The following is a 25,485-nucleotide window of genomic DNA, read 5'->3' on the forward strand; positions in this document are numbered from 1 at the left end:
AGGAACCACTGGATCAGCGGCAAGCCGAAAAACAGAGTTCACCTAGTCCTAGCTGCCTGTGTACAACCGACCGCAACAAGTCCGGTGAGTTACCCCGTCTGATAGATCCATATTCGGGGATTGAACCGGGAATTGCTGCTAATCGCGAGGCTGTGGTGGCCTGGAATAATAGCGTGGACTTTTACTTTCGGTTGGGAGACAGAGCTATGGCTAATGTGAGTCGCGCTACTTCGTGTGGAGGTCCAGATGAGATGCCATTAATGCACTTGAATGGCTCTGGCTGTAGTGCTGTTCAAAAACAAAAGCAATATCTACTTTTCCAAACTGTGAATCAGGCTAGAGTACTCTGGGACGCTAAGTGTAAACCAAAAGGAATATTAGGCAGACATTTAAACATTCGCAGCCTAATTTCCAAAAGGGATCAGATCTCTGTACTCCTCTTGGACTCAAATCTGGACTATCTTTGTTTAACAGAATCCTGGCTTCATAGTAATATACCAAATAATATGATGGACATTGCTGGATATCAATGTTTTAGAAAGGACAGAAATACAGGTAAGGGGGGAGGAGTGTTGATATACATAAAAGATAAATTTAAATGTCACACAGTTGAATTGAAAACCCCTCTGGAATGTTTAGCTTTGAATGTTATTTTATCACCTACAATGAATTTTAATATTGTTGTTATTTATAACCCACCTTCACATAACACTGCTTTTTATGATGAATTAAGTCTTGTAGCTAAACAACTTGAATTTTACAAAGAAACTGTATGGTATGGTGATTTTAACATTAATTGGTTTGGAAAAAAGCGGTAAACAAAAATTAAAAACAATTATGACAAAATTTAATTATCTACAAATGATTAAAGGGCCCACTAGGATAACAAGGCAGACCAAGACCTTGATTGATATGGCGTTCACCAATAAACCAGAACGTATAACAAGGACGTACAATCTGATAACTGGTCTCTCAGACCACAACATGATTCTGACAGTTAGAAAACTGACCAGAAAGAGGCTACAGTATTTTGGCAAATCTGGTTGTGACAGATTATCATTTTTCATTCCTGAAGCTAAAACTGTGCAGCTCGAAAGAGAACTTAATAACTTAAATAAGGAACAAATCATGGATGTGGACGATGTAGACGAGTGTTGTAATTCTATGACTACAGCTATTTCAGGATTAATAAACAAATTTCTAATAAAAAAAAGATGTAGTAAGAAAGACACTGTACCTTGGATAAGTAATGAAATCAGAAAGCTTATGAAGAAGAGAGATTTGGCTCTGAAAAAATCATTATGCTCAAAAATGAATACTGATGTGTTAACCTACAAAAGTCTAAGAAATAAAGTGGTGTTAGAACTACGTAAAGCAAAAGTTTCATATTATACCCAATTTATAATTAATGCTAAAGGCAATAATAATTCCATTTGGAGACACTTAAACAATCTGACTAATAAACCAAATAAACAGGGGATCAAGGAACTTAACATAAATGGAAAGAACATAAATAATAATGCCATTATGGCAAATGAATTAAATACATATTTTGTGCAATCAGTAGAAGAACTAATAAAAGATTTTGCGCCTAAAGACTTCAATCATATAACTGGAGTGACTTCTGCAGATTCGTTTCATATTACAGAGGTTACGGAGACAAACATCTTAGAAATTATTAATAAATTGTCTAATTCCAAAACAAATTATTTATATATGATGAATAATTGGTTTTTAAAAAAATATGTAAAAGTGTTAGTTAAACCTCTTACACATCTCGTCAATCTCTCTATAAGAACCTGTACATTTCCTTTAGGATGGAAAAAAGCAGTAATTGTGCCAGTATTTAAATCAGGAAGTCAGGACTCTGTGTAACTATCGATCCATATCTATTTTACCTATTTTATCTAAGGTTATTGAGAAAGTTGTAGCAGCAAATGGTCACTAGATCTAAGTGATTGTAATATCATTTAGAAGCCAATCAGTTCCTCCACCCACAGCAGTTTGGTTTTAGATCAGGTTACTCCACTGAAATTGCGAACTGCTGTTTTATTGAAAATGTGAAGAAATCACTGGATAGGGGTGATGTGGTGGGAGCTGTTTTTATTGACCTTAAAAAGGCATTTGATACAATCAACCATAGTTTACTTTTAACTAAAATGTCATCTTTTAATTTTTCAACTAAGCTAGTACAGTGGTTTGCGTCTTATCTTCAGGCTAGAATTCAGTGTGTTAAAGTTAAACAGGAAAAATGCACACTCTTGAACATCAAAATGGGTATACCACAGAGCTCCGTACTTGGTCCTTTGCTGACCTACCATTAAACTGTTCAGGTGCCAGCTTCCAGCTCTATGCAGATGATGCAGTTCTTTATGCACCGGCTAAAACCAGAGTTGGCTGCTGATGTTCTCTCTGCATGTATGGCCAGTGGCTCAATCAAAACCAGTTGGTGCTAAATTATACAAAGACAGTTTCCATGTGTTTTTCCATTAAGAAACTTGATCTAAATAAAAGATTTAAAATTAACTTGCAAAATGAAAAAATTCAATTTGTAACAGAATTTACATATCTCGGATTGGTCATAGATCCGCAACTAAATTTTACTAAACACATCAAGAAAATCTCGAAAACAATACGAAGAAATCTTAACTGTTTTAAATTAATCAGAGATTATATACCAAACCAGGCAGCCCTACTGTACATGCATGCTATGGTGTTTTCACACATTTCAAATGACAGTTTGGGGGCAAGCAGCTCCGTCTGCAACAAAACACATTGGTTCACTTTACAATCAAGCAATAAAAATTATGGATAAAAAGCCAATGCTTTATCATCACTGTTACATACTGGAGAAATATAAAATATTAAGCTTTGAAAGCTTTAGTAATTTATGTTTCCTTAAATTAATCTTCAAGTGTATTAATAATTTAGCACCTGAGCCTCTTAGTAAATTTATTAAAAAACAGAACAGCCAAAGAGTTACTAGAAGTAGTACAAATCATAACTGTATAATACCGTATTGTAGAACAAGTTTTGCACAGACTGTCTTTTCTGTTAAGAGCTGTAGGCTATGGAATGTATTACCATCTGATATTAAGGCCATATCTGACTTCAGAAATTTCACGTCCAGGATTAAGCTGTGGCTAAAGTCAAACCAAAACTGTATGCATTTTTAGTTGTTGTTATAATTGTGTATGATTATGTATGTATGTATGTGTGTTTGTGTGTGTATGTGTGTATATGTGTTCATATATGTACATGTATAATTTTGTATTATTTCCTGTTCTTAATGTATGTTCCTGTTTTATAATGTTCTTAGAAATGCCCAACCAGGGACAGGAGTTGAAAATTAGCACTTGCTATAAACTATATGCTGCGCATCAGTTGCAGGCTTTGTATTGTAACTATGTTTGCTTGTATGGTCCCTGTTAAATAAAAAAATAAAAACGGCAAAACACAATCTGCAGCAGGACGGCTCTAGTTGTGGTGTCTTCATTTTGATGGAATGGATATTATTGAAGTTAAAATACATTAATGACTCGTTATAACGTAGGTCAAGCGACTTATTTAATTATGTGATTTTGTATGATTTGTAACAGGGCACTAAAGGGATTACGCATAAAACGTGCTTTGAACCAATCGGATTGCTTGGGTCCTTAGCCCGGACTCAACACTTCACCCGGACCCAACACTTCACCACACCGGTTCACACCTCGCCGTCGTCCATTAAAACCTGACAATGGACACCTCGTCGGGCATTAACCCTTACTTAAGTAGTGCACACACACACACACACACAATTAACACATCCTACTTCTGATTTACTGACAATTTTTAATTTTACAATCAGTTTTAGTGTTTAATTTAAATGGTGCACACACACACACACACGTTACAACACTCGCATACGCACACAATATCCTTATCATTTTATCAGTTCACGGTTGCCTATTAATTGGTTACTTTCAATTATTAAACGTTTTAAACAAATGCAAATTGTTTACCCTCCTTCTTGTTCTTCAGAAATATATGATCAAGTTGTTTTATAACGTTTCACATGGTTCAGGCTTAATTCACGTGCCATAAATCATAACTAACCATCAGGTGGTGGTCTAGCTTATTAGGCATTAGGCAAATTAACTTAAGTTTTAACAAAAAGAAAAATGTACTCACCTTTCTTATAAATTTCAATAATATCCTCTTCTTTTAAAGGGCACCTATTATGGAATTTTGAAATTTACCTTTCATGTAGTGTGTAACATAGATCTAAGTGAACAAAAACATCCTGCAAAGTTTGAAATATGAAAGTGCACCGTATATAAAGTTATTGTCTTTCAAAAGTAAGAGTCGACTCGGAGTCATTTTTATGAATCGTTAGAAGACCGAAGCTTTTTCTCTGACTAGATGACGTCAACTTGTCAAGTTATTTGAATACGATACGCCCACTTATTGCGCTCCAAGGCCAGGGAAAACATCAGGGCGACGAGACGCTGTGTTCTGAAGTGCGACTCAAAAGCAAACTTTTTTCATCTGTCCAAGGAGGAGCATTTGAAGACTAAGTGGCTACAATTCATATATACAACTATACCACAGAAGTATAGTCCGAGCTTTGTGCTTTGCTCGCGCCATTTTCAAGACGATTGCTTTACCAACTTAAATGCACTCAAACTTGGATTCGCGAGCTGGCTGATATTGAAGGAAGGTTCAGTTCCAAGTGTATTTGCATCAGCTTCCTCCTCCGTATCACAACCTGTAAGTGTTATTAATAATTGTTGCTTTTATGTTTTATGTAGCATGCTTAATAATTATTTTGTTTGTTGTGTAAGCACCGTTTAGCTTCTAGGTCTTCAATGACAATTGTATTGAGATAGCCTATGTGAAGTGTTTGTCGTTGTTTTCGGAGTTGTCTTAAAGAATAGAGTAATACCTCGTAGTAACGTAACTACATTTTTTTTTTTTTTGTAAAAACGTTATGTTTATGCATCGGGCTAACGCAAACAAAGACTGATTGTGCTTTTACAATATGAACTCTGGGCTATGCTCGCTAACATAACATTACATTCTTTATCTTATTTTTAGTTTTTTACTACAAACTACAAAGCAGTGGACTATAATAATTATTATAACACAATTTAATTGATAAAAGCATCATTGTACTCCGTGTTAAACAATAAGTATTATCTATGTAAACACTGCTGGGTCATCTGACCAATCAACGCAGATTAGCGTCGCGCAAAGGAGGGGTTTGAAAAATGAGTCGTTGAACGATTCATTTGGGAGTCGGTGAGATAATCAGGTAAAAATAAATGCATATTATACAACAACAAAAGTGTTTTTTGACATTGCATGCATGTAAAACTATTGTTGGGGACTCCCTAAACAACATTAGGAACATTTTAAATGTCATAATAGGTGCCCTTTAAAATAAATAAACAGCTCACAAATGATAATTTTAACGTAAAATTTTGCAATTGAAATCTGAAATGCGCTCTGTACTGAACGTCCGGGTTACGTATGTAACCCTAGTTCCCCGAAGGAACGGACGCTGCGTGGAATCGCAGTGGGAACGCCCCCAGCGTAGCGCGTCTGAAGCATGAATGAAATCAGTCAATGGAGAGATAGAGCGTCACAGCGAGTGACGTCATCGAGCAGGAAGCTATAAATATCCCCTGAATACACAAGCCGCCAGCTTAAAGTCACTGAAGCAAGCGATCCAGGGGATGCAGGAAGTATGGCAGGACACGCAGCGTCCGTTCCTTCGGGGAACTAGGGTTACATACGTAACCCGGACGTTCCCCTTCAGGAACTACCGCTGCGTGGAATTGCAGTGGGAACGCAATACCCACGTCCCCATACGACCAAAACCCCGTAGTGTGTGCATTAGGGAGCACAGACTGACGAGAGAACCTGAGCCCCGGGAGTGGAGCCGAAGTCAAGGCTATAAAACCTGACGAAAGTATGCGGTGAGGACCAGCCTGCCGCATCACAAACGTCCTGAAGAGCAACTCCAGAAAGAAGAGCCTTAGAGGCAGCCATACTACTAGTGGAGTGGGCCCGAACAACCAAAGGGGAAGGCTGACCGGCGGACTCGTAAGCAAGTGTGATAGCCTTGACCACCCACTTGCTCATTCTCTGCTTAGAAGCGGGCCCCCCCCCTGTTGGGAGACCCAAAGCAAACAAACAGCTGTTCAGACTTCCTCCACAGGGCAGCTCTGTGGGCATAAGCGTCTAGGGCCCTAACTGGGCACAGCAGATTAAGCTTCTCATGGTCTGACGTCAGAAATGGAGGAGGACAAAAGGCCTGCAGTATGACTGGTCTAACAGTAGTTGTTGGAACTTTGGGAACATAGCCTGGCCTAGGGTAGAGGAACACCTTAGCCATACCAGGCGAGAATTCCAGGCACGAGGGAGCCACTGACAATGCCTGAATATCTCCTATCCTTTTGAGAGATAGCAAGCAAGAAAATAGTTTTTAAAGTGAGGAACTTTTCAGAAACTTATTCAAGGGGCTCGAAGGGAGCCAGGGAAAGGCCTTCTAGAACAACGGCGAAGTCCCAAGGTGGTACCCTCGTGCGTATTGCCGGCCTCAGCCTCAAGGTGCCACGGAGAAAACGAGATACAAGTGGGTGTCTCCCGAGAGAGCCTCCACTCGAAGGGGCGTGGTAAGCAGCTAGGGCTGCCACGTACACCTTCAGTGTGGAGTAGGATAACCCTGTAGAGAGACTGTCCTGCAGGAACTCCAGCACTGTACCGACCGGGCAGTTAACTGGGTCCTGCTGGCGCTCACTACACCAGGAGGTGAAAGTTTCCACGTAGTGATAACCGCAGCACCTGAGACGCACTCTGAACGAACTCTCTGCTCCTCACCACGGTGCGTCTCAGGTGCTGCGGTTATCACTCCGCCCAAGTAGCAGTGCTTCGACTTCAGAGAATATAGTTCCCAGTATTTATACGGTTAAAATATGTCGGTGTCTCATGTGACTTTGTTTTTTGTACACTCTGTGACTATACAAATCACAACATGTAAATAGGAAAATGTTTGCGTTATTTTGTCATTTATTTGGATTAGTATGCTAGCTGCAACCATTTACATCCAGTCTTTGTGCTAAGCTAGGCTAGCGGTGGGTGCGTCAAAGAGACTTATAGCACATACGGAGATGAAAAAGGTATGTATGGACTTATCTAACTCTGGGGGATAAGTTGAATAGGCTAAAGTCCCAAAAAGTCGGAGTGTTCCTTTAATATGATGTGTACTGAGTTTGGTCTTTTAATATCACTGTCTTATTACAGTAAGCCACGGTAAGCGTTTTCTTCTAATGGTTTTCTATGGGAGGAATTAATGCTTAACGTGTAATTAAACACGTTGCGTTCATATTCTGGGCTCATCTGATTTTTTATACATAGTATGGTTTATTAATATGATGTGTACTGAGTTTGGTCTTGTAATATTACTGTTTTAGTACAGTAAGCCTCGTTAAGCGATTTCTTACAATGGTTTTCTATGGGAGGAAAATGCTTAACGTGTAATTAAACGCGATATGTTCATATTCTGGCCTCATCTGATTTTTTTTATACATAGTATGGTTTATTAATATGATGTGTACCGAGTTTGGTCTTGTAATATCACTGTCGTATTACAGTAAGCCTCGTTAAGCGTTTTCTTACAATGGTTTTCTATGGGAGGAAAATGCTTAACGTGTAATTAGACACAATTCGTTCATATTCTGGCCTCATCTGATTTTTTATACATAGTATGGTTTATTAATATGTGTACTGAGTATGGTCTTTTAATATCACTGTCTTATTACAGTAAGCCACGTTACGCGTTATAATGGTCTACGGGAGGAAAATGCTTAACGTGCAATTAAATGCGTTGCGTTCATATTCTGGGCTCATCTGATTTTTTATACATAGTATGGTTTATTAATATGATGTGTACTGAGTTTGGTCATTTAATATTACTGTTTTAGTACAGTAAACCACGCCTTTTCTTATAATGGTTTTCTATGGGAGGAAAATGCTTAACGTGTAATTAAACGCGATGCGTTCGTATTCTGGGCTCATCTGATTTTTCATACATAGTATGGTTTATTAATAGGATGTGTACTGAGTTTGGTCTTATAATATCACTGTCTTATTACAGTAAGCCACGTTAAGCGTTTTCTTATAATGGTTTTCTATGGGAGGAAAATGCTTAACGTGTAGTTAAACGCGATGCGTTCGTATTCTGGGCTCATCTGATTTTTTATTCATAGTATGGTTTATTAATATGATTTGTACTGAGTTTGGTCTTTTAATATCACTGTCTTAATACAGTAAGCCACGTTACGCGTTTTCTTATAATGGTTTTCTATGGGAGGAAAATGCTTAACGTGTAATTAAACGAGATAAGTTCATATTCTGGGCTCATCTGATTTTTATACATAGTATGGTTTATTAATATGATGTGTACTGAGTTTGGTCATTTAATATAACTGTTTTAGTACAGTAAGCCACGCCTTTTCTTATAATGGTTTTCTATGGGAGGAAAATGCTTAACGTGTAATTAAACGCGATGCGTTCATATTCTGGGCTCATCTGATTTTTTATACATAGTATGGTTTATTATTATGATGTGTACTGAGTTTGGTCATTTAATATTACTGTTTTAGTACAGTAAGCCACGTTAAGCGTTTTCTTACAATGGTTTTCTATGGGAGGAAAAGGCTTAACGTGTAATTTAACGCGATGCGTTCATATTCTGGGCTCATCTGGTTTTTTATACATAGTATGGTTTATTAATATGATGTGTACTGAGTTTGGTCATTTAATATTACTGTCTTAAAACAGTAAGCCCCGCTAAGCGTTTTCTTATAATGGTTTTCTATGGGAGGAAAATGCTTAACGTGTAATTAAACGTGATGCGTTCGTATTCTGGGCTCATCTGATTTTTTATAAATAGTATGGTTTATTAATATGATGTGTACTGAGTTTGGTCATTTAATATTACTTTTTTAGTACAGTAAGCCACGTTAAGCGTTTTCTTTTAATGGTTTTCTATGGGAGGAAAATGCTTAACGTGTAATTAAACGCGATGCGTTCGTATTCTGGGCTCATCTGATTTTTTATACATAGTATGGTTTATTAATATGATGTGTACTGAGTTTGGTCATTTAATATTACTTTTTTAGTACAGTAAGCCACGTTAAGCGTTTTCTTTTAATGGTTTTCTATGGGAGGAAAATGCTAACGTGTAATTAAACGCGATGCGTTCGTATTCTGGGCTCATCTGATTTTTTAATACATAGTATGGTTTATTAATATGATGTGTACTGAGTTTGGTCATTTAATATTACTGTCTTAATACAGTAAGCCACGTTAAGCGTTTTCTTATAATGGTTTTCTATGGGAGGAAAATGCTTAACGTGTAATTAAACGCGATGCGTTCGTATTCTAGGCTCATCTGATTTTTTATAAATAGTATGGTTTATTAATATGATGTGTACTGATGGTCTTTTAATATCACTGTCTTATTACAGTAAGCCACGTGAACAAGGCCGGACTTACCATTGGGCTTGACTGGGCTGCAGCCCATGGGCCCTGCCCAGTAGGGGGCCCCCTCCCTTACCAGTTTTCATTTGTTTGTTTTGTTCGGTTAACTTGTATGCCAGATATCCAGAAATTATTAGCCGTATTTCCACTGTCTGGCCATGTGCGAGCGAGGGCTATAATCAGCCCAAAGTAGTGACTTGAGCACTTGAAAACAAAATCCAATACACTTTAGTGCGCACGCACGCGCCACACGCGTCTTTCCGCGCTCACAGAGTAGTTTGAAAGACGGAGGGGAGCACGGGATAAAATACCCGGGCCTTAATATCCTCCGACTGAGAGCTTCGAGGCCATAATCAAACGGCACAACCTGATATTTATCTTTATTTCACAAAGAATAACATGCGTGTTGATCCATCTGCTCCATTGCGATCGGCTACTTAACAGCTTCAATATGCTTTTAGTCCAAAAGAGCGCACATTTAGAAACATCTGGATAAATTATCATATGTCTCATTGCTTTACTGAGAATGATACTTTCTATAATATAATTTTTTTCACTAAATTATGTGCTCTGGAGAGTTTTGAGCGCTCTCTCCATTGCCATCACAAACAGGAATAGGCAGCCTACATTAAATGCACTCACGGTGGTTGAGCGCGGTAAAGTTAGTTTTAGGTTCGATATTCGCCGGACATTTATTTTCCTTTGCCACTGTTCTATATAGGGTCGGCAGTCTTACGAAGATATATCAATAGCAGAATTACAGTAACCATTGTATATCGACATTAAATATTCATTCAAAAGCACCTACGTGCGCTATAGCTGCATATGCTTTGACGCGTTTCCACAGCGCATGATGCCCAAGGGAACATCTGCCAATTACACCAACTGCGTTAAACGCAGCCTATAATTTTTATTATTTAAAATTACTTTTAACATTTAAAAACAGACATTTTCAAATTCCAAAGCTTGAAGAAGGTTGAATGCCTGTGTCTGTGGGTGGAACTGTGGGAGCGGTAGTAATGTGGACTGGTGTGCATAGCTACACCATGGTAACACTCTTGTCCCAAAAAGTATTGCTATACAACGATATTCAATATGTTGTCCCACGGTGAGTAATTTTTCCCTGTTGCACCTACACAAAATGGGTTCCCTCACCTGCCAAATCCCACTTTAACCACTGATTATGATGACTACTTAATATTAGCCTACCACTAAACTTTGACTATAGGCATGTTTCATATTAATTGTTCTAAGAACCTCAAAGCATATTTATTTTGTAGCGCAAGTAGGGCCCAAACATAAACTCAAGCCCAGGGGCCCCCAGCACCCGAAGTCCTGCCCTGCACGTGAAGCGTTTTCTTATAATGGTTTTCTATGGGAGGAAAATACTTAACGTGTAATTAAACGAGATAAGTTCATATTCTGGGCTCATCAGATTTTTTTATACATAGTATGGTTTATTAATATGATGTGTACTGAGTTTGGTCATTTAATATTACTGTTTTAGTACAGTAAGCCACATTAAGCGTTTTCTTACAATGGTTTTCAATGGGAGGAAAATGCTTAACGTGTAATTAAACGCGATACGTTCATATTCTGGGCTCATCTGATTTTTTATACATAGTATGGTTTATTAATATGATGTGTACTGAGTTTGGTCTTGTAATATGACTGTCTTATTGCAGTAAGCCACGTGAAGCGTTTTCTTATAATGGTTTTCTATGGGAGGAAAATACTTAACGTGTAATTAAACGAGATAAGTTCATATTCTGGGCTCATCTGATTTTTTTATACATAGTATGGTTTATTAATATGATGTGTACTGAGTTTGGTCATTTAATATCACTGTCTTATTACAGTAAGCCACGTTAAGCGTTTTCTTACAATGGTTTTCAATGGGAGGAAAATGCTTAACGTGTAATTAAACGCGATACGTTCATATTCTGGGCTCATCTGATTTTTTATACATAGTATGGTTTATTAATATGATGTGTACTGAGTTTGGTCGTGTAATATGACTGTCTTATTACAGTAAGCCACGTGAAGCGTTTTCTTATAATGGTTTTCTATGGGAGGAAAATACTTAACGTGTAATTAAACGAGATAAGTTCATATTCTGGGCTCATCTGATTTTTTTATACATAGTATGGTTTATTAATATGATGTGTACTGAGTTTGGTCTTATAATATTACTCTTTTAGTACAGTAAGCCACATTAAGCGTTTTCTTACAATGGTTTTCAATGGGGGGAAAATGTTTAACGTGCAATTAAACGCAATGCGTTAATATTCTGGGCTCATCTGATTTTTTATACATAGTATGGTTTATTAATATGATGTGTACTGAGTTTGGTCATTTAATATCACTGTCTTATTACAGTAAGCCACGTTAAGCGTTTTCTTACAATGGTTTTCAATGGGAGGAAAATGCTTAACGTGTAATTAAACGCGATACGTTCATATTCTGGGCTCATCTGATTTTTTATAAATAGTATGGTTCATTAATATGATGTGTACTGAGTTTGGTAATTTAATATTACTGTTTTATTACAGTAAGCCACGTTAAGCGTTTTCTTATAATGGTTTTCTATTGGAGGAAAATGCTTAACATGCAATTAAATGCGTTGCGTTTATATTCTGGGCTCATCTGATTTTTTTATACATAGTATGGTTTATTAATATGATGTGTACTGAGTTTGGTCATTTAATATCACTGTCTTATTACAGTAAGCCACGTTAAGCGTTTTCTTACAATGGTTTTCAATGGGAGGAAAATGCTTAACGTGTAATTAAACGCGATACGTTCATATTCTGGGCTCATCTGATTTTTTATACATAGTATGGTTTATTAATATGATGTGTACTGAGTTTGGTAATTTAATATTACTGTTTTATTACAGTAAGCCACGTTAAGCGTTTTCTTATAATGGTTTTCTATTGGAGGAAAATGCTTAACATGCAATTAAATGCGTTGCGTTTATATTCTGGGCTCATCTGATTTTTTTATACATAGTATGGTTTATTAATATGATGTGTACTGAGTTTGGTCTTATAATATCACTGTCTTATTACAGTAAGCCACGTTAAGCGTTTTCTTACATTGGTTTTCAATGGGAGGAAAATGCTTAACATGCAATTAAATGCGTTGCGTTTATATTCTGGGCTCATCTGATTTTTTTATACATAGTATGGTTCATTAATATGATGTGTACTGAGTTTGGTAATTTAATATTACTGTCTTATTAAAGTAAGCCACGTGAAGCGTTTTCTTACAATGGTTTTCTATGGGAGGAAAATGCTTAACGTGTAATTAAACACGTTGCGTTTATATTCTGGGCTCATCTGATTTTTTATACATAGTATGGTTTATTAATATGATGTGTACTGAGTTTGGTCTTATAATATCACTGTCTTATTACAGTAAGCCACGTTAAGCGTTTTCTTACATTGGTTTTCAATGGGAGGAAAATGCTTAACATGTAATTAAGCGCAATGCGTTCATATTCTGGGCTCATCTGATTTTTTTATACATAGTATGGTTTATTAATATGATGTGTACTGAGTTTGGTCATTTAATATCACTGTCTTATTACAGTAAGCCACGTTAAGCGTTTTCTTACAATGGTTTTCAATGGGGAGAAAATGTTTAACGTGCAATTAAACGCAATGCGTTCATATTCTGGGCTCATCTGATTTTTTTATACATATGGTTTATTAATATGATGTGTACTGAGTTTGGTCATTTAATATCACTGTCTTATTACAGTAAGCCACGTTAAGCGTTTTCTTACAATGGTTTTCAATGGGAGGAAAATGCTTAACATGTAATTAAACGCAATGCGTTCATATTCTGGGCTCATCTGATTTTTTTATACATAGTATGGTTTATTAATATGATGTGGACTGAGTTTGGTCATTTAATATTACTGTTTTAGTACAGTAAGCCACGTGAAGCGTTTTCTTACAATGGTTTTCTATGGGAGGAAAATGCTTAACGTGTAATTAAACACGTTGCGTTTATATTCTGGGCTCATCTGATTTTTTATACATAGTATGGTTTATTAATATGATGTGTACTGAGTTTGGTCTTATAATATCACTGTCTTATTACAGTAAGCCACGTGAAGCGTTTTCTTACAATGGTTTTCAATGGGAGGAAAATGCTTAACATGTAATTAAGCGCAATGCGTTCATATTCTGGGCTCATCTGATTTTTTTATACATAGTATGGTTTATTAACATGATGTGTACTGAGTTTGGTCATTTAATATCACTGTCTTATTACAGTAAGCCACGTTAAGCGTTTTCTTACAATGGTTTTCAATGGGGAGAAAATGTTTAACGTGCAATTAAACGCAATGCGTTCATATTCTGGGCTCATCTGATTTTTTTATACATATGGTTTATTAATATGATGTGTACTGAGTTTGGTCATTTAATATCACTGTCTTATTACAGTAAGCCACGTTAAGCGTTTTCTTACAATGGTTTTCAATGGGAGGAAAATGCTTAACATGTAATTAAACGCAATGCGTTCATATTCTGGGCTCATCTGATTTTTTTATACATAGTATGGTTTATTAATATGATGTGGACTGAGTTTGGTCATTTAATATTACTGTTTTAGTACAGTAAGCCACATTAAGCGTTTTCTTACAATGGTTTTCAATGGGAGGAAAATACTTAACGTGTAATTAAACGCGATACGTTCATATTCTGGGCTCATCTGATTTTTTATACATAGTATGGTTTATTAATATGATGTGTACTGAGTTTGGTCTTGTAATATGACTGTCTTATTACAGTAAGCCACGTGAAGCGTTTTCTTATAATGGTTTTCTATGGGAGGAAAATACTTAACGTGTAATTAAACGAGATAAGTTCATATTCTGGGCTCATCTGATTTTTTTATACATAGTATGGTTTATTAATATGATGTGTACTGAGTTTGGTCTTATAATATTACTCTTTTAGTACAGTAAGCCACATTAAGCGTTTTCTTACAATGGTTTTCAATGGGGGGAAAATGTTTAACGTGCAATTAAACGCAATGCGTTCATATTCTGGGCTCATCTGATTTTTTATACATAGTATGGTTTATTAATATGATGTGTACTGAGTTTGGTCATTTAATATCACTGTCTTATTACAGTAAGCCACGTTAAGCGTTTTCTTACAATGGTTTTCAATGGGAGGAAAATGCTTAACGTGTAATTAAACGCGATACGTTCATATTCTGGGCTCGTCTGATTTTTTATAAATAGTATGGTTCATTAATATGATGTGTACTGAGTTTGGTAATTTAATATTACTGTTTTATTACAGTAAGCCACGTTAAGCGTTTTCTTATAATGGTTTTCTATTGGAGGAAAATGCTTAACATGCAATTAAATGCGTTGCGTTTATATTCTGGGCTCATCTGATTTTTTATACATAGTATGGTTTATTAATATGATGTGTACTGAGTTTGGTCTTATAATATCACTGTCTTATTAAAGTAAGCCACGTGAAGCGTTTTCTTACAATGGTTTTCTATGGGAGGAAAATGCTTAACGTGTAATTAAACACGTTGCGTTTATATTCTGGGCTCATCTGATTTTTTATACATAGTATGGTTTATTAATATGATGTGTACTGAGTTTGGTCATTTAATATCACTGTCTTATTACAGTAAGCCACGTTAAGCGTTTTCTTACAATGGTTTTCAATGGGGAGAAAATGTTTAACGTGCAATTAAACGCAATGCGTTCATATTCTGGGCTCATCTGATTTTTTTATACATATGGTTTATTAATATGATGTGTACTGAGTTTGGTCATTTAATATCACTGTCTTATTACAGTAAGCCACGTTAAGCGTTTTCTTACAATGGTTTTCAATGGGAGGAAAATGCTTAACATGTAATTAAACGCAATGCGTTCATATTCTGGGCTCATCTGATTTTTTTATACATAGTATGGTTTATTAATATGATGTGGACTGAGTTTGGTCATTTAATATTACTGTTTTAGTACAGTAAGCCACATTAAGCGTTTTCTTACAATGGTTTTCAATGGGAGGAAAATGCTTAACGTGTAATTAAACGCGATACGTTCATATTCTGGGCTCATCTGATTTTTTATACATAGTATGGTTTATTAATATGATGTGTACTGAGTTTGGTCTTGTAATATGACTGTCTTATTGCAGTAAGCCACGTGAAGCGTTTTCTTATAATGGTTTTCTATGGGAGGAAAATACTTAACGTGTAATTAAACGAGATAAGTTCATATTCTGGGCTCATCTGATTTTTTTATACATAGTATGGTTTATTAATATGATGTGTACTGAGTTTGGTCATTTAATATCACTGTCTTATTACAGTAAGCCACGTTAAGCGTTTTCTTACAATGGTTTTCAATTGGAGGAAAATGCTTAACATGTAATTAAACACAATGCGTTCATATTCTGGGCTCATCTGATTTTTTTATACATAGTATGGTTCATTAATATGATGTGTACTGAGTTTGGTCATTTAATATTACTGTTTTAGTACAGTAAGCCACATTAAGCGTTTTCTTACAATGGCTTTCAATGGGAGGAAAATGCTCAACGTGTAATTAAACGCGATACGTTCATATTCTGGGCTCATCTGATTTTTTATACATAGTATGGTTTATTAATATGATGTGTACTGAGTTTGGTCTTGTAATATGACTGTCTTATTACAGTAAGCCACGTGAAGCGTTTTCTTATAATGGTTTTCTATGGGAGGAAAATACTTAACGTGTAATTAAACGAGATAAGTTCATATTCTGGGCTCATCTGATTTTTTTATACATAGTATGGTTTATTAATATGATGTGTACTGAGTTTGGTCATTTAATATCACTGTCTTATTACAGTAAGCCACGTTAAGCGTTTTCTTAAAAATGGCTTTCAATGGGAGGAAAATGCTTAACATGTAATTAAACGCAATGCGTTCATATTCTGGGCTCATCTGATTTTTTTATACATAGTATGGTTTATTAATATGATGTGTACTGAGTTTGGTCATTTAATATTACTGTTTTAGTACAGTAAGCCACATTAAGCGTTTTCTTACAATGGTTTTCAATGGGAGGAAAATGCTTAACGTGTAATTAAACGCGATACGTTCATATTCTGGGCTCATCTGATTTTTTTATACATAGTATGGTTTATTAATATGATGTGTACTGAGTTTGGTCTTATAATATTACTCTTTTAGTACAGTAAGCCACATTAAGCGTTTTCTTACAATGGTTTTCAATGGGGGGAAAATGTTTAACGTGCAATTAAACGCAATGCGTTCATATTCTGGGCTCATCTGATTTTTTATACATAGTATGGTTTATTAATATGATGTGTACTGAGTTTGGTCATTTAATATCACTGTCTTATTACAGTAAGCCACGTTAAGCGTTTTCTTATAATGGTTTTCTATTGGAGGAAAATGCTTAACATGCAATTAAATGCGTTGCGTTTATATTCTGGGCTCATCTGATTTTTTATACATAGTATGGTTTATTAATATGATGTGTACTGAGTTTGGTCTTATAATATCACTGTCTTATTAAAGTAAGCCACGTGAAGCGTTTTCTTACAATGGTTTTCTATGGGAGGAAAATGCTTAACATGTAATTAAACGCAATGCGTTCGTATTCTGGGCTCATCTGATTTTTTATACATAGTATGGTTTATTAATATGATGTGTACTGAGTTTGGTCATTTAATATCACTGTCTTATTACAGTAAGCCACATTAAGCGTTTTCTTACAATGGTTTTCAATGGGGAGAAAATGTTTAACGTGCAATTAAACGCAATGCGTTCATATTCTGGGCTCATCTGATTTTTTTATACATATGGTTTATTAATATGATGTGTACTGAGTTTGGTCATTTAATATCACTGTCTTATTACAGTAAGCCACGTTAAGCGTTTTCTTACAATGGTTTTCAATGGGAGGAAAATGCTTAACATGTAATTAAACGCAATGCGTTCATATTCTGGGCTCATCTGATTTTTTTATACATAGTATGGTTTATTAATATGATGTGGACTGAGTTTGGTCATTTAATATTACTGTTTTAGTACAGTAAGCCACATTAAGCGTTTTCTTACAATGGTTTTCAATGGGAGGAAAATGCTTAACGTGTAATTAAACGCGATACGTTCATATTCTGGGCTCATCTGATTTTTTATACATAGTATGGTTTATTAATATGATGTGTACCGAGTTTGGTCTTGTAATATGACTGTCTTATTACAGTAAGCCACGTGAAGCGTTTTCTTATAATGGTTTTCTATGGGAGGAAAATACTTAACGTGTAATTAAACGAGATAAGTTCATATTCTGGGCTCATCTGATTTTTTTATACATAGTATGGTTTATTAATATGATGTGTACTGAGTTTGGTCTTATAATATTACTCTTTTAGTACAGTAAGCCACATTAAGCGTTTTCTTACAATGGTTTTCAATGGGGGGGGGGAATGTTTAACGTGCAATTAAACGCAATGCGTTCATATTCTGGGCTCATCTGATTTTTTTATACATAGTATGATTTATTAATATGATGTGTACTGAGTTTGGTCATTTAATATCACTGTCTTATTACAGTAAGCCTCGTTAAGCGATTTCTTACAATGGTTTTCTATGGGAGGAAAATGCTTAACGTGTAATTAAACGCGATATGTTCATATTCTGGCCTCATCTGATTTTTTTATACATAGTATGGTTTATTAATATGATGTGTACTGAGTTTGGTCTTATAATATTACTCTTTTAGTACAGTAAGCCACATTAAGCGTTTTCTTACAATGGTTTTCAATGGGGGGAAAATGTTTAACGTGCAATTAAACGCAATGCGTTCATATTCTGGGCTCATCTGATTTTTTATACATAGTATGGTTTATTAATATGATGTGTACTGAGTTTGGTCATTTAATATCACTGTCTTATTACAGTAAGCCACGTTAAGCGTTTTCTTACAATGGTTTTCTATGGGAGGAAAATACTTAACGTGTAATTAAACGAGATAAGTTCATATTCTGGGCTCATCTGATTTTTTTATACATAGTATGGTTTTATTAATATGATGTGTACTGAGTTTGGTCTTGTAATATGACTGTCTTATTACAGTAAGCCACGTGAAGCGTTTTCTTATAATGGTTTTCTATGGGAGGAAAATACTTAACGTGTAATTAAACGAGATAAGTTCATATTCTGGGCTCATCTGATTTTTTTATACATAGTATGGTTTATTAATATGATGTGTACTGAGTTTGGTCATTTAATATCACTGTCTTATTACAGTAAGCCACGTTAAGCGTTTTCTTACAATGGTTTTCAATGGGAGGAAAATGCTTAACATGTAATTAAACGCAATGCGTTCATATTCTGGGCTCATCTGATTTTTTTATACATAGTATGGTTTATTAATATGATGTGTACTGAGTTTGGTCATTTAATATTACTGTTTTAGTACAGTAAGCCACATTAAGCGTTTTCTTACAATGGTTTTCAATGGGAGGAAAATGCTTAACGTGTAATTAAACGCAATGCGTTCATATTCTGGGCTCATCTGATTTTTTTATACATATGGTTTATTAATATGATGTGTACTGAGTTTGGTAATTTAATATTACTGTTTTAGTACAGTAAGCCACGTTAAGCGTTTTCTTACAATGGTTTTCAATGGGAGGAAAATGCTTAACGTGTAATTAAATGCGATACGTTCATATTCTGGGCTCATCTGATTTTTTTATACATAGTATGGTTTATTAATATGATGTGGACTGAGTTTGGTCATTTAATATTACTGTTTTAGTACAGTAAGCCACATTAAGCGTTTTCTTACAATGGTTTTCAATGGGAGGAAAATGCTTAACGTGTAATTAAACGCATATTCTGGGCTCATCTGATTTTTTATACATAGTATGGTTTATTAATATGATGTGTACTGAGTTTGGTCTTGTAATATGACTGTCTTATTACAGTAAGCCACGTTAAGCGTTTTCTTACAATGGTTTTCTATGGGAGGAAAATACTTAACGTGTAATTAAACGAGATAAGTTCATATTCTGGGCTCATCTGATTTTTTTATACATAGTATGGTTTTATTAATATGATGTGTACTGAGTTTGGTCATTTAATATTACTGTTTTAGTACAGTAAGCCACATTAAGCGTTTTCTTACAATGGTTTAATTTCAATGGGAGGAAAATGCTTAACATGTAATTAAACGCAATGCGTTCATATTCTGGGCTCATCTGATTTTTTATACATAGTATGGTTTATTAATATGATGTGTACTGAGTTTGGTCTTGTAATATCACTGTCTTATTACAGTAAGCCACGTTAAGCGTTTTCTTACAATGGTTTTCAATGGGGAGAAAATGTTTAACGTGCAATTAAACGCAATGCGTTCATATTCTGGGCTCATCTGATTTTTTTATACATATGGTTTATTAATATGATGTGTACTGAGTTTGGTAATTTAATATTACTGTTTTAGTACAGTAAGCCACGTTAAGCGTTTTCTTACAATGGTTTTCAATGGGAGGAAAATGCTTAACGTGTAATTAAATGCGATACGTTCATATTCTGGGCTCATCTGATTTTTTTATACATAGTATGGTTTATTAATATGATGTGGACTGAGTTTGGTCATTTAATATTACTGTTTTAGTACAGTAAGCCACATTAAGCGTTTTCTTACAATGGTTTTCAATGGGAGGAAAATGCTTAACGTGTAATTAAACGCATATTCTGGGCTCATCTGATTTTTTATACATAGTATGGTTTATTAATATGATGTGTACTGAGTTTGGTCTTGTAATATGACTGTCTTATTACAGTAAGCCACGTTAAGCGTTTTCTTACAATGGTTTTCTATGGGAGGAAAATACTTAACGTGTAATTAAACGAGATAAGTTCATATTCTGGGCTCATCTGATTTTTTTATACATAGTATGGTTTTATTAATATGATGTGTACTGAGTTTGGTCATTTAATATTACTGTTTTAGTACAGTAAGCCACATTAAGCGTTTTCTTACAATGGTTTTCAATGGGAGGAAAATGCTTAACATGTAATTAAACGCAATGCGTTGATATTCTGGGCTCATCTGATTTTTTTTATGCATAGTATGGTTTATTAATATGATGTGTACTGAGTTTGGTCATTTAATATTACTGTTTTAGTACAGTAAGCCACATTAAGTGTTTTCTTACAATGGTTTTCAATGGGAGGAAAATGCTTAACGTGTAATTAAACGCGTTACGTTCATATTCTGGGCTCATCTGATTTTTTATACATAGTATGGTTTATTAATATGATGTGTACTGAGTTTGGTCTTGTAATATCACTGTCTTATTACAGTAAGCCACGTTAAGCGTTTTCTTACAATGGTTTTCAATGGGGAGAAAATGTTTAACGTGCAATTAAACGCAATGCGTTCATATTCTGGGCTCATCTGATTTTTTTATACATATGGTTTATTAATATGATGTGTACTGAGTTTGGTAATTTAATATTACTGTTTTAGTACAGTAAGCCACGTTAAGCGTTTTCTTACAATGGTTTTCAATGGGAGGAAAATGCTTAACGTGTAATTAAATGCGATACGTTCATATTCTGGGCTCATCTGATTTTTTATAAATAGTATGGTTTATTAATGTGATGTGTACTGAGTTTGGTCTTATAATATTACTGTCTTATTACAGTAAGCCACGTTAAGCGTTTTCTTATAATGGTTTTCTGTGGGAGGAAAATGCTTAACGTGTAATTAAATGCGATACGTTCATATTCTGGGCTCATCTGATTTTTTTATACATAGTATGGTTTATTAATATGTGTACTGAGTTTGGTCATTTAATATCACTGTCTTATTACAGTAAACCACGTTAAGCGTTTTCTTATAATGATTTTCTATGGGAGGAAAATGCTTAACGTGCAATTAAACGCAATGCGTTCATATTCTGGGCTCATCTGATTTTTTTATACATATGGTTTATTAATATGATGTGTACTGAGTTTGGTCATTTAATATCACTGTCTTATTACAGTAAGCCACGTTAAGCGTTTTCTTACAATGGTTTTCAATGGGAGGAAAATGCTTAACATGTAATTAAACGCAATGCGTTCATATTCTGGGCTCATCTGATTTTTTTATACATAGTATGGTTTATTAATATGATGTGGACTGAGTTTGGTCATTTAATATTACTGTTTTAGTACAGTAAGCCACATTAAGCGTTTTCTTACAATGGTTTTCAATGGGAGGAAAATGCTTAACGTGTAATTAAACGCATATTCTGGGCTCATCTGATTTTTTATACATAGTATGGTTTATTAATATGATGTGTACTGAGTTTGGTCTTGTAATATGACTGTCTTATTACAGTAAGCCACGTTAAGCGTTTTCTTACAATGGTTTTCTATGGGAGGAAAATACTTAACGTGTAATTAAACGAGATAAGTTCATATTCTGGGCTCATCTGATTTTTTTATACATAGTATGGTTTTATTAATATGATGTGTACTGAGTTTGGTCATTTAATATTACTGTTTTAGTACAGTAAGCCACATTAAGCGTTTTCTTACAATGGTTTTCAATGGGAGGAAAATGCTTAACATGTAATTAAACGCAATGCGTTCATATTCTGGGCTCATCTGATTTTTTTTATGCATAGTATGGTTTATTAATATGTTGTGTACTGAGTTTGGTCATTTAATATTACTGTTTTAGTACAGTAAGCCACATTAAGCGGTTTCTTACAATGGTTTTCAATGGGAGGAAAATGCTTAACGTGTAATTAAACGCGTTACGTTCATATTCTGGGCTCATCTGATTTTTTATACATAGTATGGTTTATTAATATGATGTGTACTGAGTTTGGTCTTGTAATATCACTGTCTTATTACAGTAAGCCACGTTAAGCGTTTTCTTACAATGGTTTTCAATGGGGAGAAAATGTTTAACGTGCAATTAAACGCAATGCGTTCATATTCTGGGCTCATCTGATTTTTTTATACATATGGTTTATTAATATGATGTGTACTGAGTTTGGTAATTTAATATTACTGTTTTAGTACAGTAAGCCACGTTAAGCGTTTTCTTACAATGGTTTTCAATGGGAGGAAAATGCTTAACGTGTAATTAAATGCGATACGTTCATATTCTGGGCTCATCTGATTTTTTATAAATAGTATGGTTTATTAATGTGATGTGTACTGAGTTTGGTCTTATAATTTTACTGTCTTATTACAGTAAGCCACGTTAAGCGTTTTCTTATAATGGTTTTCTGTGGGAGGAAAATGCTTAACGTGTAATTAAATGCGATACGTTCATATTCTGGGCTCATCTGATTTTTTTATACATAGTATGGTTTATTAATATGTGTACTGAGTTTGGTCATTTAATATCACTGTCTTATTACAGTAAACCACGTTAAGCGTTTTCTTATAATGATTTTCTATGGGAGGAAAATGCTTAACGTGCAATTAAACGCAATGCGTTCATATTCTGGGCTCATCTGATTTTTTTATACATATGGTTTATTAATATGATGTGTACTGAGTTTGGTCATTTAATATCACTGTCTTATTACAGTAAGCCACGTTAAGCGTTTTCTTACAATGGTTTTCAATGGGAGGAAAATGCTTAACATGTAATTAAACGCAATGCGTTCATATTCTGGGCTCATCTGATTTTTTTATACATAGTATGGTTTATTAATATGATGTGGACTGAGTTTGGTCATTTAATATTACTGTTTTAGTACAGTAAGCCACATTAAGCGTTTTCTTACAATGGTTTTCAATGGGAGGAAAATGCTTAACGTGTAATTAAACGCATATTCTGGGCTCATCTGATTTTTTATACATAGTATGGTTTATTAATATGATGTGTACTGAGTTTGGTCTTGTAATATGACTGTCTTATTACAGTAAGCCACGTTAAGCGTTTTCTTACAATGGTTTTCTATGGGAGGAAAATACTTAACGTGTAATTAAACGAGATAAGTTCATATTCTGGGCTCATCTGATTTTTTTATACATAGTATGGTTTTATTAATATGATGTGTACTGAGTTTGGTCATTTAATATTACTGTTTTAGTACAGTAAGCCACATTAAGCGTTTTCTTACAATGGTTTTCAATGGGAGGAAAATGCTTAACATGTAATTAAACGCAATGCGTTCATATTCTGGGCTCATCTGATTTTTTTTATGCATAGTATGGTTTATTAATATGATGTGTACTGAGTTTGGTCATTTAATATTACTGTTTTAGTACAGTAAGCCACATTAAGCGTTTTCTTACAATGGTTTTCAATGGGAGGAAAATGCTTAACGTGTAATTAAACGCGTTACGTTCATATTCTGGGCTCATCTGATTTTTTATACATAGTATGGTTTATTAATATGATGTGTACTGAGTTTGGTCTTGTAATATCACTGTCTTATTACAGTAAGCCACGTTAAGCGTTTTCTTACAATGGTTTTCAATGGGGAGAAAATGTTTAACGTGCAATTAAACGCAATGCGTTCATATTCTGGGCTCATCTGATTTTTTATACATAGTATGGTTTATTAATATGATGTGTACTGAGTTTGGTAATTTAATATTACTGTTTTAGTACAGTAAGCCACGTTAAGCGTTTTCTTACAATGGTTTTCAATGGGAGGAAAATGCTTAACGTGTAATTAAATGCGATACGTTCATATTCTGGGCTCATCTGATTTTTTATAAATAGTATGGTTTATTAATGTGATGTGTACTGAGTTTGGTCTTATAATATTACTGTCTTATTACAGTAAGCCACATTAAGCGTTTTCTCATAATGGTTTTCTGTGGGAGGAAAATGCTTAACGTGTAATTAAATGCGATACGTTCATATTCTGGGCTCATCTGATTTTTTTATACATAGTATGGTTTATTAATATGTGTACTGAGTTTGGTCATTTAATATCACTGTCTTATTACAGTAAGCCACGTTAAGCGTTTTCTTATAATGGTTTTCTATGGGAGGAAAATGCTTAACGTGTAATTTAACGAGATAAGTTCATATTCTGGGCTCATCTGATTTTTTATACATAGTATATGGTTTATTAATATGATGTGTACTGAGTTTGGTCATTTAATATCACTGTCTTATTACAGTAAGCCACGTTAAGCGTTTTCTTATAATGGTTTTCTATGGGAGAAAAATGCTTAACGTGCAATTAAATGCGTTGTGTTTATATTCTGGGCTCATCTGATTTTTTATACATAGTATGGTTTATTAATATGATGTGTACTGAGTTTGGTCTTGTAATATCACTGTCTTAGTACAGTAAGCCACGTTAAGCTTTTTCTTACAATGGTTTTCTATGGGAGGAAAATGCTTAACGTGTAATTAAATGCGTTGCGTTTATATTCTGGGCTCATCTGATATTTTATACATAGTATGGTTTATTAAAATGATGTGTACTGAGTTTGGTCTTTTAATATCACTGACTTATTACAGTAAGCCACATTAAACGTTTTGTTGGTTTATGGGAGGAAAATGCTTAACGTGTAATTAAACGAGATAAGTTCATATTCTGGGCTCATATGATTTTTTATACATAGTATGGTTTATTAATATGATGTGTACTGAGTTTGGTAATTTAATATCACTGTCTTAGTACAGTAAGCCACGTTAAGCGTTTTCTTATAATGGTTTTCTATGGGAGGAAAATGCTTAACGTGTAATTAAACGCGTTGTGTTTATATTCTGGGCTCATCTGATTTTTTATACATAGTATGGTTTATTGATATGATGTGTACTGAGTTTGGTAATTTAATATTACTGTTTTAGTACAGTAAGCCACGTTAAGCGTTTTCTTATAATGGTTTTCTATGGGAGGAAAATGCTTAACATGCAATTAAATGCGTTGCGTTTATATTCTGGGCTCATCTGATTTT

The sequence above is a fragment of the Phoxinus phoxinus genome (genome assembly GCF_949152265.1).
Source record: "Phoxinus phoxinus genome assembly, chromosome: 13".
Lineage (NCBI taxonomy): Eukaryota > Metazoa > Chordata > Actinopteri > Cypriniformes > Leuciscidae > Phoxinus > Phoxinus phoxinus.